General features: G+C 43.6%; 1 protein-coding gene and 1 long non-coding RNA gene across 2 annotated transcripts in view; both read right to left on the bottom strand.

Moving 5' to 3' along the window:
* Positions 1 to 2,867, bottom strand: part of hivep2a (HIVEP zinc finger 2a) — a 128,779-nt gene extending 125,912 nt beyond the window's left edge. Inside the window, exon 1 of the mRNA XM_049589211.1 lies at positions 2,424 to 2,867. The gene's annotated coding sequence lies outside the window, so the exon portion shown is untranslated. The remainder of the gene's footprint in view (positions 1 to 2,423) is intronic.
* A 3,764-nt stretch (positions 2,868 to 6,631) lies between these two features.
* LOC125897195 (uncharacterized) lies at positions 6,632 to 11,622 on the bottom strand. Its single transcript, XR_007450393.1, has 3 exons — positions 11,498 to 11,622; positions 10,165 to 10,260; positions 6,632 to 6,850 (listed from the first exon to the last, which is right to left on the bottom strand). It is a non-coding gene; the product is annotated as an uncharacterized LOC125897195 (long non-coding RNA).
* Positions 11,623 to 12,750: the final 1,128 nt, after the last annotated feature.

The following is a 12,750-nucleotide window of genomic DNA, read 5'->3' as shown; positions in this document are numbered from 1 at the left end:
GGCACAGCCAGTGCACAGCAGTTTTGGAAAGTCTAATACTTTTGTAGTAGATAAAGTAGCAAGCTAGCCATGCTGCAGCCAACTCTAAGGCCAGTGTGACACAGCTGCTAGTAAGGCAGCTTGCACATTTCCAAACTGGAATGGTCCTAAACCTTGACTCTGTCTCTTCATTTGCTCTTCCTCTTTTCTTTTCCCTCCATTTTCAACCATGAATGTTCAGCTCCACATAAAGTCAGCCCTGGTGTGACAGAGATCACCGTCTGTGATGAAACAGCTCTTCAAGGCATGGAATCAAGGATTGTTTGTACTCAGAGTAGTTGTTTCATCCCTACTGTTAACTGCTGTAGTATGCTATACATCAGTGAGGGTACCTCACACACATGCATACACACATAGAGTTCCCACAAGGCCTATGTAATAAATTAATTGAGTGTTTAGTGCAGAAAATCAACTCACACCTCATGCATGTTCTCCGTACGCCTATCTACCCTGGTAAAAGTGTGTGTGTGTGTGATTGTGTGTGTGCACGTGTGTGTGTGTGTGTGTGTGTATGCATGGACGCTCGCTCCTACGCAGCACACCCCGATGGCCATCTGAGGTGGCAGTGGGACAGATGGTACGTAGGTCGGTCTCTTACTCCGCGCACGCTCTCACACACATTTACCACAGACACACGCACACAGTCGTGCACAGCACGTGTCCTGACAGCAGAATACATTGTCTTCAGCTGCAGGCTCATTGTAACCCCACAAACACCACAAATATATTCAGGAAAGGTTTCTCTTATTGCTCCTCTTAAACAGCAACAAAGCATTCCATCAGCGCTGCTTCACTCTTTAATTCAGCTTCCATTTTATTTCACTGTTTTGCACCGCACGCAGCTTCTCATTGTTTCTAAAAATACCACCTTTACAGTGTCAATCTGAGTTTAAAATTAGCTGCTTTCCCTGCCAACACAGACAATAAACACACACAGATGTGACAATAAGACCAATTGTTCAACGAAGACATATTTAGATATTTTTCCCGTTTGTTAATGTTTAGTTTTCTCATAATTTGTTATAAATATGTTTATGTGTTTGATTTTTTTAGGCATGCCATCATGGAGAAGCTGATGTTTGATGTTTACTAGTCCTTAATGTTATTGTGCGCTCTATTTGTGCTTCCTGTGACACATTAAACATCAAAGAAACGCTCTGACAACCAAACAGTCATGTTGGCAGCAGCTGGGCAGCATAGTGTCCTTCAGCTGCTTCAACCTGCAGTCAGGACCCTCACATTGCCAGTAACCTTTGCTGTTGTGTCCTTAAGCATATAGTAGTGTTTGACCCTGACCTTTGACCTCTGACCTCACTATGAGGGGAAAAAAAAGAGAGTTTCCCTGCAGAAATGAGTGCCGTTCTGGATCACAGGATTATGACGCGCAGTCACACGCGACGTGCTTACATGATGAGGCTGTAAATCTCTGGGAACGCAGCAAAGAAAGGGCTGCTGAGATATTTTCCAGCACAACAGTATCAGCTGGCTTTTTTGAGCGGAGGGAGAGAAAGAGAGACTGAGCAGGGCCGGGGCCGTGCGTCGGAGTCTCCCCGGCCGGGGCCCCTCTCTAGACGGCAACACGTCATGGAACATTCCCGGAACCAGCCAGCGCACCACCCACCATTTCTCTCACTCTCTCTCTCATACACAGACACACACATACATACACACACAAACAGAGGAAGCAAACGATGAGCATATGAGATAAAGTCACTCCCTACTGAAAAAGAACCCCGAGCTTTACAGCAGTTCTCATACTGGAGAGATACACAACACACACTGTGGCAATAAGCCTCTGTTTAAACACCTCTGACATGTCACACTCATCACACTGTAGCAGCAACAAGGAAATACCGGAGCGAGCTAAGGTCACGGCTTAAACTCACTTTTGAGCGCTCAGCTGGCACTATACGGTGATTGTGGTGTTTTTATAGAGGATGGCAAGTGAACTTCTTTGAGCCAAACAGCCCAGATGCGGGCAGAGGTGGTTTGTTGCTGCACAACGCACAAATGCAGAAAATCGACCTTCCAGACGCAAAATCACACCATCGAACCTCTTCCACTTTCACAGCTTCATATCCACGAACACTCCCCCTCCCTCTCGTTCTCCCTCTATATTTCTCTCCCCCCGGCCTTGCAGCCAGCCTGGCCGTGCAGGCTACTGCAAATTCCTCAGGATATTACGCAACCTGGGTAATCTGCATGCAATGCAATGCGTGCCCGGGGTATTCCCCCTGCATAGTCTTGCCCTTATAAGCTAAACTAAATATCAAGTGCCGTGAAAACAGCCCATAATGTCCATCATGGCGCAGAAAAGCCCGCTGTCACTGTGATATGTGTGAGAATATGCCCGGTAAGGTTTCGTTTTTCCTCCCCGCACTTACCTTATGTCTGCGCTCTGGCTGCGCGTCTCCGTGCGAAAATGACAACAAGCAACCCCGGTGACAGGAGATCCGATTCCGGGCGGGCTTGACACCTCGCTGGTTGTCCGTTAGAAAACAGGCAGGAGACGGTTGTTAGAAATCCACAGGAGTAGAGGGGGAGCGGTGGAAACGGCGCGGCGAGGCGGCCGACGGAGGAAAAGTTGCGCGTAAAAATGGAAGGAATCCTTTCCGACCGGATTTCTGCTGCCGGAGCTCCACTACTGCAGTCAGACAGACAGTAAATGTGTGCGTCTGACTGTGTTGTGAGTGTGTATGTGTGCGTGTGTGAGGGTGAAATCAGGAGACACACGCACACACACACTCGTACGCACACGGGGGTTATTCCAAACGCCACTTCCCAGAATAGCAGCATAGAGGAGAGGGAGAGAGAGTGAGACGGAGTGGCAGAGAGCGAGAGAGGGCGTGTGTGTGTGTGTGTGTGTGTGTGTGTGTGTGTGTGTGTGTGTGTGTGTGTGTGTGTGTGCGCTCGTGTGACGTCGTCGGATCCCCCAGCGCGCAACCAGGGCAGAGGGAGGGGAGGGGAGGAGGAGCAGTGGCCGAAGAGGAGGCTCTGTCTGCCGGCACAGAGAGAGCAGGATTCCCCGGTCACCTCTGGAGCGACCTGTCTGTCTGACTGCCTCACTGTCTTCCTGCCTCGTTTGTGCCTGTCTATCTGTGTCCTCAGCTATAGGTTAAGACTGGAATTAAATACACCAAAAGCTCTACAGTTTGCAATACAAAACGATCACATCATATTATTATTGTAAATATGCTTGTAGTTATAAATACACACATTTTTGTGTAAATTAACATTACATCTGCAAATAGAATTTTTAGTATTAGCACTACTATTTCATCATCATCACCATCTCTGCCATTACTTTCGTTATTGCTGTATATAAATTAAATAATAATATGTACAGTGTAATGTGTACCTAACCCATTACAATATTAAAACCTACAAATAATGAATTTTTGAACACCTACGCCCCTGAATGATTTATGATCATTATACATAGATGGATTCTTTATTTTCCTTTCCAAAGAACTTTGTTGCCACAGTCTGCACAGGGCGTCACATGCACCACAGCATAACAACATGAAGGATATCAGGTACATCCACAATACCGTTATTGTAATTAAATCAATTAATTCGGACGGATTATCAGAGATTCATTACACAGTTTGACTGCCAGACTGCTTTGAAGATAAGGAACATTCTCAGATACACCTGCTGCATGAAAAAAAAACGGCTGTTGGACCCCCATTACTTTAAGAATATGCAAATTATAAGCGCAAAATTTAGTAATGAAGGTGTGACAGTGACTTCCTGAATTTCCTCTGGTTGCCCTAGCAACTTCACAATGACAACACAACTCTGAGAAATCACTGCGCCTGCGTCCAGCATATAATAAAATCACAACTTGTCCTTTTACTCTTTGGTTTTTGAACAGATTAAACAAAAAGATACAAGTGCTACGAGGTGTATTTTTTTCACTGAGACAGAGCCATGTTTAAAGGTCCACTGTGTAGGATTCAGGGGCATCTATTGGCAGAGATGGTATATCACCTTCATAATTAAATTTTTAGAATCACCTGAAACTAAGAATTGTTCTGTTTTTGTTACCTTAGAATGAGCTGGTTTATATACGAGCAGGTCCTTTCCCACAGAGTCCACCACGTTGTTCTACAGTAGCCCATAACAGGCAGACCAGACACTGGCTCTGGATAAGGCCATTCACGTTTTGGCATTTTAGCGTTGGCCACTGTAGTTCTCCTACACGCTTCACACATTGATGTTTCAGTTCTGTAGCTTCACTGCGAGATGCCTCTAAATCCTACACACTGGACCTTTAACAGACAGAAATGAGAGTGAACTTTTCATTTACTGATAAGGGCCTTAACATTGAACTACTGGTCTACTGGTGCATATTCACAAGCATTTAAAGGAGCTATATGTAAGAAATCTAAAGCAAATAGTCGTAAAATCATCCTATGTCACAGAGACTAAGGAATAATGTTCATATAACATACTGATCTCATCAAAAACAATAGTACAGCCAGAATATTCGCATTTAAAAAAAAAAATTACGGTCCGCAAATCATGTTTATGTTTTGAATTTGTGTTTTGGCCTGTTGCGCCACCCACCACCATCTACCAGTCACACAGTCAGTAGAGTCTCAGCATCAGTTACAGTTACGACTGAGCTTCAATGGCTGACGGTGCGACTAAACCCAACGACCTCGTTACGATTTCCAAAAACACCAAGACAAAACTCGAGGCAAAGCGAGGGTCTATATAGGAGATGCTTTTGAACGGTGGAGACGGTTGAAAGCGGTGAAGAATTTGAAATCGGATGTCGAAGTGGCTACTCTTCTCCTCGACAGGTAGGCTTTAGCCAAAGTTGGCTAACTAGCATCATAGCTAGACGGGGATGGACATTTAGAATACTTTCAACTGTTATTCATTATCAATCGTACATTGTAGCCCATGTGCAGGTGGGTCATCGACCCAACTGACCTTTTTGAGAGACAAACGTTAGCAGCACGACAAGCAGCATTAGCAGTGTACCGGTACATAGCATTAGCAGCCGGCTCCTCCTCCGCTGTATCCCAGCAGCAGCGTTAGCAGCAGAGAAGCCAGACTTACTTGAATGGTCCGCTGGAAAAGCGAAGATCAAGGACGCGGCCCTGCCACGGCAGCCGCCCGTGGGCAAACAAATCAACCCCAATTTCCACCAGATGCGTGTTGGTTGCGTCTGCGCCCCGGCACGGCAGCGGAGCCGATAGGATTCATTTCTAGTCAATGTGTGTGTTTCCACCGGCTGCGGCTGTGCTGCGTTCCGGCTCCGTCTCAGCTGTGGCACTCCGGAGCCCTTTGCAACAGATATGCAGGACTTCTATTTTTGCCGGACGCCGGAGCACAACGCAGCAATTCAGCACAGAGCAGCAACCTCGAATCTGTAGGGGAGGGGGGCAGCAGACACGACTCGCGGCAGTATTTTGAATTTGAGTGCAGTAACTGTTTTGGCCACATTCTTACATACAGCACCTTTAAAATTAGATTACACATTTATACTCACTTTATATGCGAAAATAGATACGTTCATTTTAAACATTGTGACCATCACTGCCCAAATACTTCCATGCGTCCTTCATGTTGGGATGAATATATCCAGTAGATGGCCCCTGAGGGCAGAGTCAAAAGTTTCTGACACAACAAATATGGTGATGCCAGTTAAGGAGGTTGTGACAGAGTGCCCCAGGAATGAGTCCTAAAACCCAGAACTGAGTTAGTATTTTAATACTCCTGGTTCCCTCATCTTAGAGTCAATTTTTTTTTCAATCAATTTTTGGTTGAATACCTGAAATAAGGTTTGTGGTTAACAAAAGCTTAAAAGACTGTCGGCTTTTGTTTTATGACAAAAAATAAGTCAGTAAATACCCCACTCATGAATTATGAAGCTATTATGCATCTTAAAAAAGGTGGTTTCTAACAGGTGGCTAAACTGCAGAATGACATCACGCCCAATACGACCTTACAGCATAGCAGGGATGCTAAGTCATGCGACTGTAGTGTAGTTCGTTCCCCTGGGCAACGCTAACTTTCCGCATTGGGCTAGAGAAAAATGTCATCCCTTGAGCACTCTATAATGTACCTTTTAACGAAGGCAGAGTCATCATCATGTCCTATGGTTGTATCTTGCTTAAACTACACTACACTGCCCCTACAACCTCCACAATGATCAAAGAAATACAAGTGTCTTATTTATCAGTATAAATTATGTATTCATATTCATGTAACTTTTCATAGCACAAGATAAACAACATGATCTGGCATCCCGCTGGTGGAGAAGTGGGTGGTATAAGAGCCAAATATGTGAAACATGTTTCCATAGAATTTATTTATTTATTTAGGGTTTCACAGTTGCATCTTCCAGCAGCCAGTTTTACATGCACAGTAAGAAGCCATGTTGTTCGTGTGCTGCCAGATTAAGGATGAATCCTCTGTATTCAGACAACACACCCACTCCAGCTCTGAGTCCTTTCATCTGTAAAACACATTTAGGAATACAGAGGAGCTCATTTAGGCAGCCCTCCTGCTAATGAATTAAATCAGAATTGATAAAGTCCTTTTTTTCCTCTGGACAGGTTCTGATGCCCCTTTGTGCTTCTAAAATACATTAGCTTTTGTAAGCGCCTTTTAGCAACAGGTGGCAGGTTTGAAGCATCACAGGTCTGATTCCTCTGCAGACAGAGCATCAGGCCTGTGGATGTGAATTGCAGCCTGCAGGCTCTGACCTGCAGTGATCGTCCACTGTGGTAATAAACCAGACTTTAGCACAGCACTCAGACGTCAGCCTTTCTTCAAATAGCTCCCATTGTACCTGCGGAACACATAATGACACATAATGGTTTGATAATTGTCTCGATGGCATCTGTCCATTCAAAGCACTGTGAGAAGTTATCGTCCAAGGAGGAATAGATGCTGCTTGGCAAAGGCAGAGTCATCAGTGGAGCAATTAGAAATGCAGTGACCTTTTGTTGTTTTGGTTTTGCTAATGTCACAGGCTGGCAAAAACAACATCTATTTATCTCGCCAAAGGGTTTTTATCTATGGCATGAACCCTTTATGCAGATGAAAGGGATGGGATGTCCAGTGTCCAAGTGGTTAAGACACATAACCACAATGTTCCTGGTTGGATACTGGACCTGTTTTTTTGCATGTCATTCCACTCTCTCTCTGTATTTCCTGTCAGAGAAAGGTATAAAATGTAAAAAGAGATAGTGGAGTTTCATGCAACGAACATCCTGGGCCAGATTCCAAACACATTACCTAACAGAGCCACATGAAAAATGTAGTTATTTCTTCTTGAGCCCTTGATCTTCATTTCAAGGGGAGGTGTAAATCTGCAGGCTGTGAATCCCACCTTCTGCTAACAGTTTTGATTGCAATAAATCTGCCAGTTTCCCTAATTCCAGCACTTTAAATGGAAAGTTCACCCCCCAGTCACAAATACATAGTTTTCCTCTTACCTGTAGTGCTGGTTATCAGTCAAGATTGTTTTGGTGTGAGTTGCTGAGTGTTGGAGATATAGGCCATAGAGATATCTGCCTTCTCTCAAACATAGCTGAACCAGTTGGCACTTGGCTTGTGGTGTACAAAGCATTAAAATACAAACTACACCTGGCAACTGTTACACTGTGCAGAAGGAAGTGTGCATCCACTCATGGACGAGAGGCTTGTGCTTGTGAAAGTGTTACAGCATGACAGCGCGAGATGTAAACCTTATGGCATCCTCCTTGGCTGAGCTGTAATGTTAGCTAGCTAGCTTAATGTTGCTAGCAGTAGATGCACGCTTCCTTCTGCCTAATGATACGTTTGGTGGATGTAGAGAGAAAATAGTTCCGACATGAAACTGCTCATAACAAGGTCTGTGGATTATCTTGGGTAACTGGGTCATCATTTTTGGAAAGAGACATTCTACAAGTGATATCTTTAACAACTGGCAACTCACACCAGAACATTGCAGCACTACAGGAAAGAGAAAAAAATCTGGATTTTTTTACTTTGGGGTGAACTGTCCCTTTAAAAACACTCTGTTCCATGTATGCTGTGCTTTAGTTAGAACCAAGTCATCAGATCTCTGACCTCCAGTAGCACAACTTCTCAATGAAAGTCCTCTTCTCTTAGCCCATAGGCTTGCTTATCCTTGGTGTGCCTGTGTATGTGTGTGTGTGTGTGTGTGTGTTTGTGCGTGTGTGTTTGTGCTGGCCAGCGATAAGTGGATTAACGTCTGCCATCTCCCATAAGAGGCTCATTGGGATGTGACCTCATCACCGGTGACCCCGGAGTCCCCATGGCGACGCCGTGGCAACACGGCACCATAACGACAGAGAGCTGCAGCAGCTTCTGATGCGGCAATTTGCATCTGCTTTTCATATGAAGCCCAGCAGGAAGGTGAGCACAGCCTGAAGCTCTGGAGCCTGCACACCGAGCCTGCTTTTACATATATTAGTGAAAATACTGTATATATGTGTGTAAATATATGTATACCAGTTTTCATTCAACAAAGCTGAACCTCCTGAGTGTCACTGGTAAAACTCTGAATGTTGATTTCGTCTTCAACAACAGAATGATTTACCAGCAAATGTCTTCACATGACTCATTGCTTTGATAATTTGCTCTGCAACTGTCATTTTGGTGAAGTAAGTGTTAGTTTTTCTACATATGCCATTTCCCTTTAAACTCCATCAGTTTCTTATTGTTACATGTGATTCAAAGATGTTACTAATGTTAAAGTGTCTCTTTAAGATCTCAATGGAAAAACACTGTGCTGAGTCAGGATCCATTTTATTTCTAGTCTTTGACCTTAATGTCATTGGTGAACCAAAGAAATGTGACTAATTAGACAATCATGATCAAGAACATTTAATAAAGAGTAGCATGAGTGTGAAATACTAAAACTAACTAGTAACAATGGGATTATATTGCAGCAGTGGTTTGAGACATTCTCATCATAACATACTGATGCTGCCTTTAAACAGCACTCACATCACAACATGGATATATTTGCGACCTGGGACATCCAGTACACAATATTCTTGATGTTTAAAGTGGTTGTGTGAACATGCTTTATGACTAACAATAAAAAAACATACCTGGTTCCATTTTAAAACACTGTGAATGATTTAGTTTTGTCTGTGTTGTTATCGTGGTGGCACAGTGGTGCAGTGGTTAGCATTGTCACCTCACAGCAAGAGGGATAGTGGTTTCAGCCCGGGGGTGGGGGTTCGAACCCTAGGTGGAGTTTGCATGTTCTCCCCGTGTCAGTGTGGGTTTTCTCTAAGTACTCTGGCTTCCTCCAACAGTCCAAAGACATGCAGGCTAGGATGACTGGTGACTCTAAATTGCCTGTATGTGTCAGCCCTGAGATAGTCTGGCAACCTGCCTTTTGCCCAATATCAGCTGGGATAGGCTTCAGCCCCCGCAACAGGATAAGTGGTTGCAGAAAATGAATAAATTAATGTATTTTCATCAGCATCAAAATAAGGTTAGATAACCGAAGCAACAGATTAGAAAAAAAAATTCAATAGGCTTACACATTAAAAAAAAATAAGCATTCATTACAACTGACAAAACTGACAAATAAAACAATGCTATGAATGTTTTATAACTTTTTTTTAATGGTTTTGCGTTGTTAATCACTTTGAAGCTGCAAAATTTGATTTTCTGGGCACCAAGGGGCAGAAGAACAGCAGACACTGAGCAACACTGACATTCATGGAGGCATATTTCTGTCCACCCGATGAATGAAAATCTTATATTAACTTTCCTTTTACCTCTGTTTTTGGTCTCCACCAAGCAGCAATCTCTGGGGCTAAAAATCAAAGCCAACACAAAAATGCCCAAAACTGCAGTACCTCTAATGGCCACTTGAGGCTGGCTCCAAGAGCAATTCAATCCCCACAAACCCCCATGTTTAAATGCCCAACGCTACAGCAGAGAAGAATATGTTTACAGCCTGAAACCAAAAACAGTTTTGGTCTCTAATTTCCCCCGTCATGACAACAGTATGGGAGTAATTATGAAGCTCACCTATTCAAAATTTATTAGGACTGAAAGTTACGCATAATTAAGGGTGTGGATGCACTGAGTGAAAAGCTGTCTGCAAGGTGTCACCAATGAGTCAGATCTAACCTTTTCTCCACAACAGCTCCATCCTCTCGTCCACATATGGTCATCTCCGGCTCCAAAAATCCAAGATGGTGATGGCCAGGATGCCAAACTTTAGCCCTAAAAATGGGAGTCCACAAACCAATTGGCATCAAGGTGGCTACGTCCAATGTTGTTAGACAATCGATGGTCTCAACCAACTAACATATGTGGCTCTTTACCTGCTGCAGGTTCAACCTTCTTCACAAGCTTGTCTCTAACTTTGTCTGTTGTTCGGTGTTGGGCAGGTTCCCTACAGTGGGTTTATCAGAGGTTGTTTGCTGAAAAAAGCAGCCTGCAGCTACTGGAAACAGGATCTTTGAGATCAGTGAGACTGAACTCTACAGTATAAATCTGCCAACGAGCTAAAAGAGGCTAAAAAGAGCTGGGGGTGATTCTCTGTGGGTTTGTCACTTTGAGTGATTTCACACATACCTTTGCTTTATTTGATTTAAGTTAATACAAAAAACACTGAGTGGAGCTTTTGGGAGACTGAGCTCATTACATGGATGACACAAAGATAATGCTAATTTTTTAGGGCTACTTAGCATTAGCATGCACAGAGTTATCTGTGACACAGAGATGATTTTCGCTGCCAATCCTCTCATACGATTGAGTATCAGCTAAAGTAACAAGTATGGCCACAGTCCCAGGAAGTGAGTCATGTGTCTGGCTTTAATGTGGTTAAAGTCCCACACTGAAACCTTAAATCCTCTCTATTCATTGTTTGCATTTACTGTACAGGAGTGAAAAAAATAAAATAAAAAAACGACAGTGAACGAGGAACCTGCTGAGTAGTTACGGGAAGCTGTGAATAATCCATTACATCAGAGAGGTGGACACACACACACACACACACACACACACACACACACACAGGCAGTCGCCTCAGGCACTTGTCCCGGAGTCGAACTGCAACGCTCTGCAAGACAAAGCACTTCTGTGACAGCTGACTGATTACTAATGCTTACTCATACACTCTCACACTCGCACACACACACACACACACACACACACACACATATAACACACACACAGCACACACTAACAGCAATACCGCTCCCCTCGCTACCACACCTTCATTGTGTTCACTTGACACACACATTTTTACACGAATAAACACATTAACATTGTGTATCTTTCCATCTTCTGGGCTTTGATTCTCTTTACGCAGCCACATTAATCCCTGTCCTGTCACTGGCACACGCACACACACGCACACACACACACACACACACACACACACATACACTCTCATCAGTGTATTGAGGTGTGGCCCAAATGTTATGTAAAAGCTGGAGGGTAAAGGTCAAAGTACCTGTAAGATAACCGTTTCAAGAGGACATCTTCAGAGGCAGTGTGTGAGTTAAGAAGAGATAGATAGATGTGGGACAATAACACGCACACACACACACACACACACACACACACACACACACACACACACCAAGGATAAGCAAGCCTTTGGGCTAAGAGAGGAAACTGTCACACACACGCAGACAATATAACCAGGACCCTGCTTGCTGTTTGGGACTAAACAGCGCCCCTTACTGGTCAGTATCAGTACTGGTGGCCACTATATTCATCATAATGCTGTTTATTTGTTTCATTTGCAAAGATCTCAGGTAATTTAATATCTCAAATGTAATTTGAATTCAGTGTGTGATAAATGATGATGAATGTATTGTGCAGCTGTGTAATATGTTGACTCTGTGTCTCTACCAGTCAGCAGAGTTTCCACTGTGGAACATTTTGGAGAATAAAGGAGGAAGACAAGTAGCAGGAGAAGGAGGAGGAGGAGGAAGAGGGAAAGAGGAAACATGTTGCCGCCAACTCCTCAGAGACCCCACAGAGCTGGCATAGTTTGTGCATGTGTGTGTTGTGTGTGTGCGTGTGTGTGTGTGTGTGTGTGTGTGTGTGTGTGTGTGTGGCTTTATAAAGTGGGAATCTGACGTCCTGCCTGGTACAGGGAGGCTTATTTCCACAATGGGAAACTTTTCACACACACACACACACACACACACTGTCTCTCTCTCGCTCTCCAGGATTCTTAGAGATCTACGAGGGTCAAAATATTCCATGCAATCATTCTGGCATTTTCCACAAAACACTTCCAAACCCCAGACAAGCTGCAATAAGATCTTTCTCTCACAGCAACCAGGTTACTAGTTTAAATCCCCAATCTGAGCTAGGAACTACTCCCTAAACAGCCAAAAGGAAGGTGACGTTTTGCACGGCACTCAGTTCCCTTCAACATCTCCAGTAGAGCTGCTTAGTGGCCAACTAAATATCCTCTTTTGTTATTTTAGAAATATTTTACAACTTTTGAATGTGAATATTCAAAAAATAATTAAAAAAAATGTATGCAAACACAGCTCAAGTTGCCTTTACACTTAAACAAAGCATTCCTATTACTTGCATTTCAAGTTTAATTGTTTTATTGACTTTGTGGGTACAATGAAAGGATTCGGAAGCCTCTATCTCTACAGGTTTTATTGCTGTGGATTAAAAACACTGATTGAGTTGAGGTGGAAATCCCACATAAAACCTAATCAGGGTTTCCTTGGCCCG

The sequence above is a fragment of the Epinephelus fuscoguttatus genome, linkage group LG11, assembly GCF_011397635.1.
Source record: "Epinephelus fuscoguttatus linkage group LG11, E.fuscoguttatus.final_Chr_v1".
In the NCBI taxonomy this organism is placed as follows: domain Eukaryota; kingdom Metazoa; phylum Chordata; class Actinopteri; order Perciformes; family Serranidae; genus Epinephelus; species Epinephelus fuscoguttatus.
Note: the sequence above shows the minus strand (reverse complement) of the source record. Positions and strands in the feature narration are given on the sequence as shown.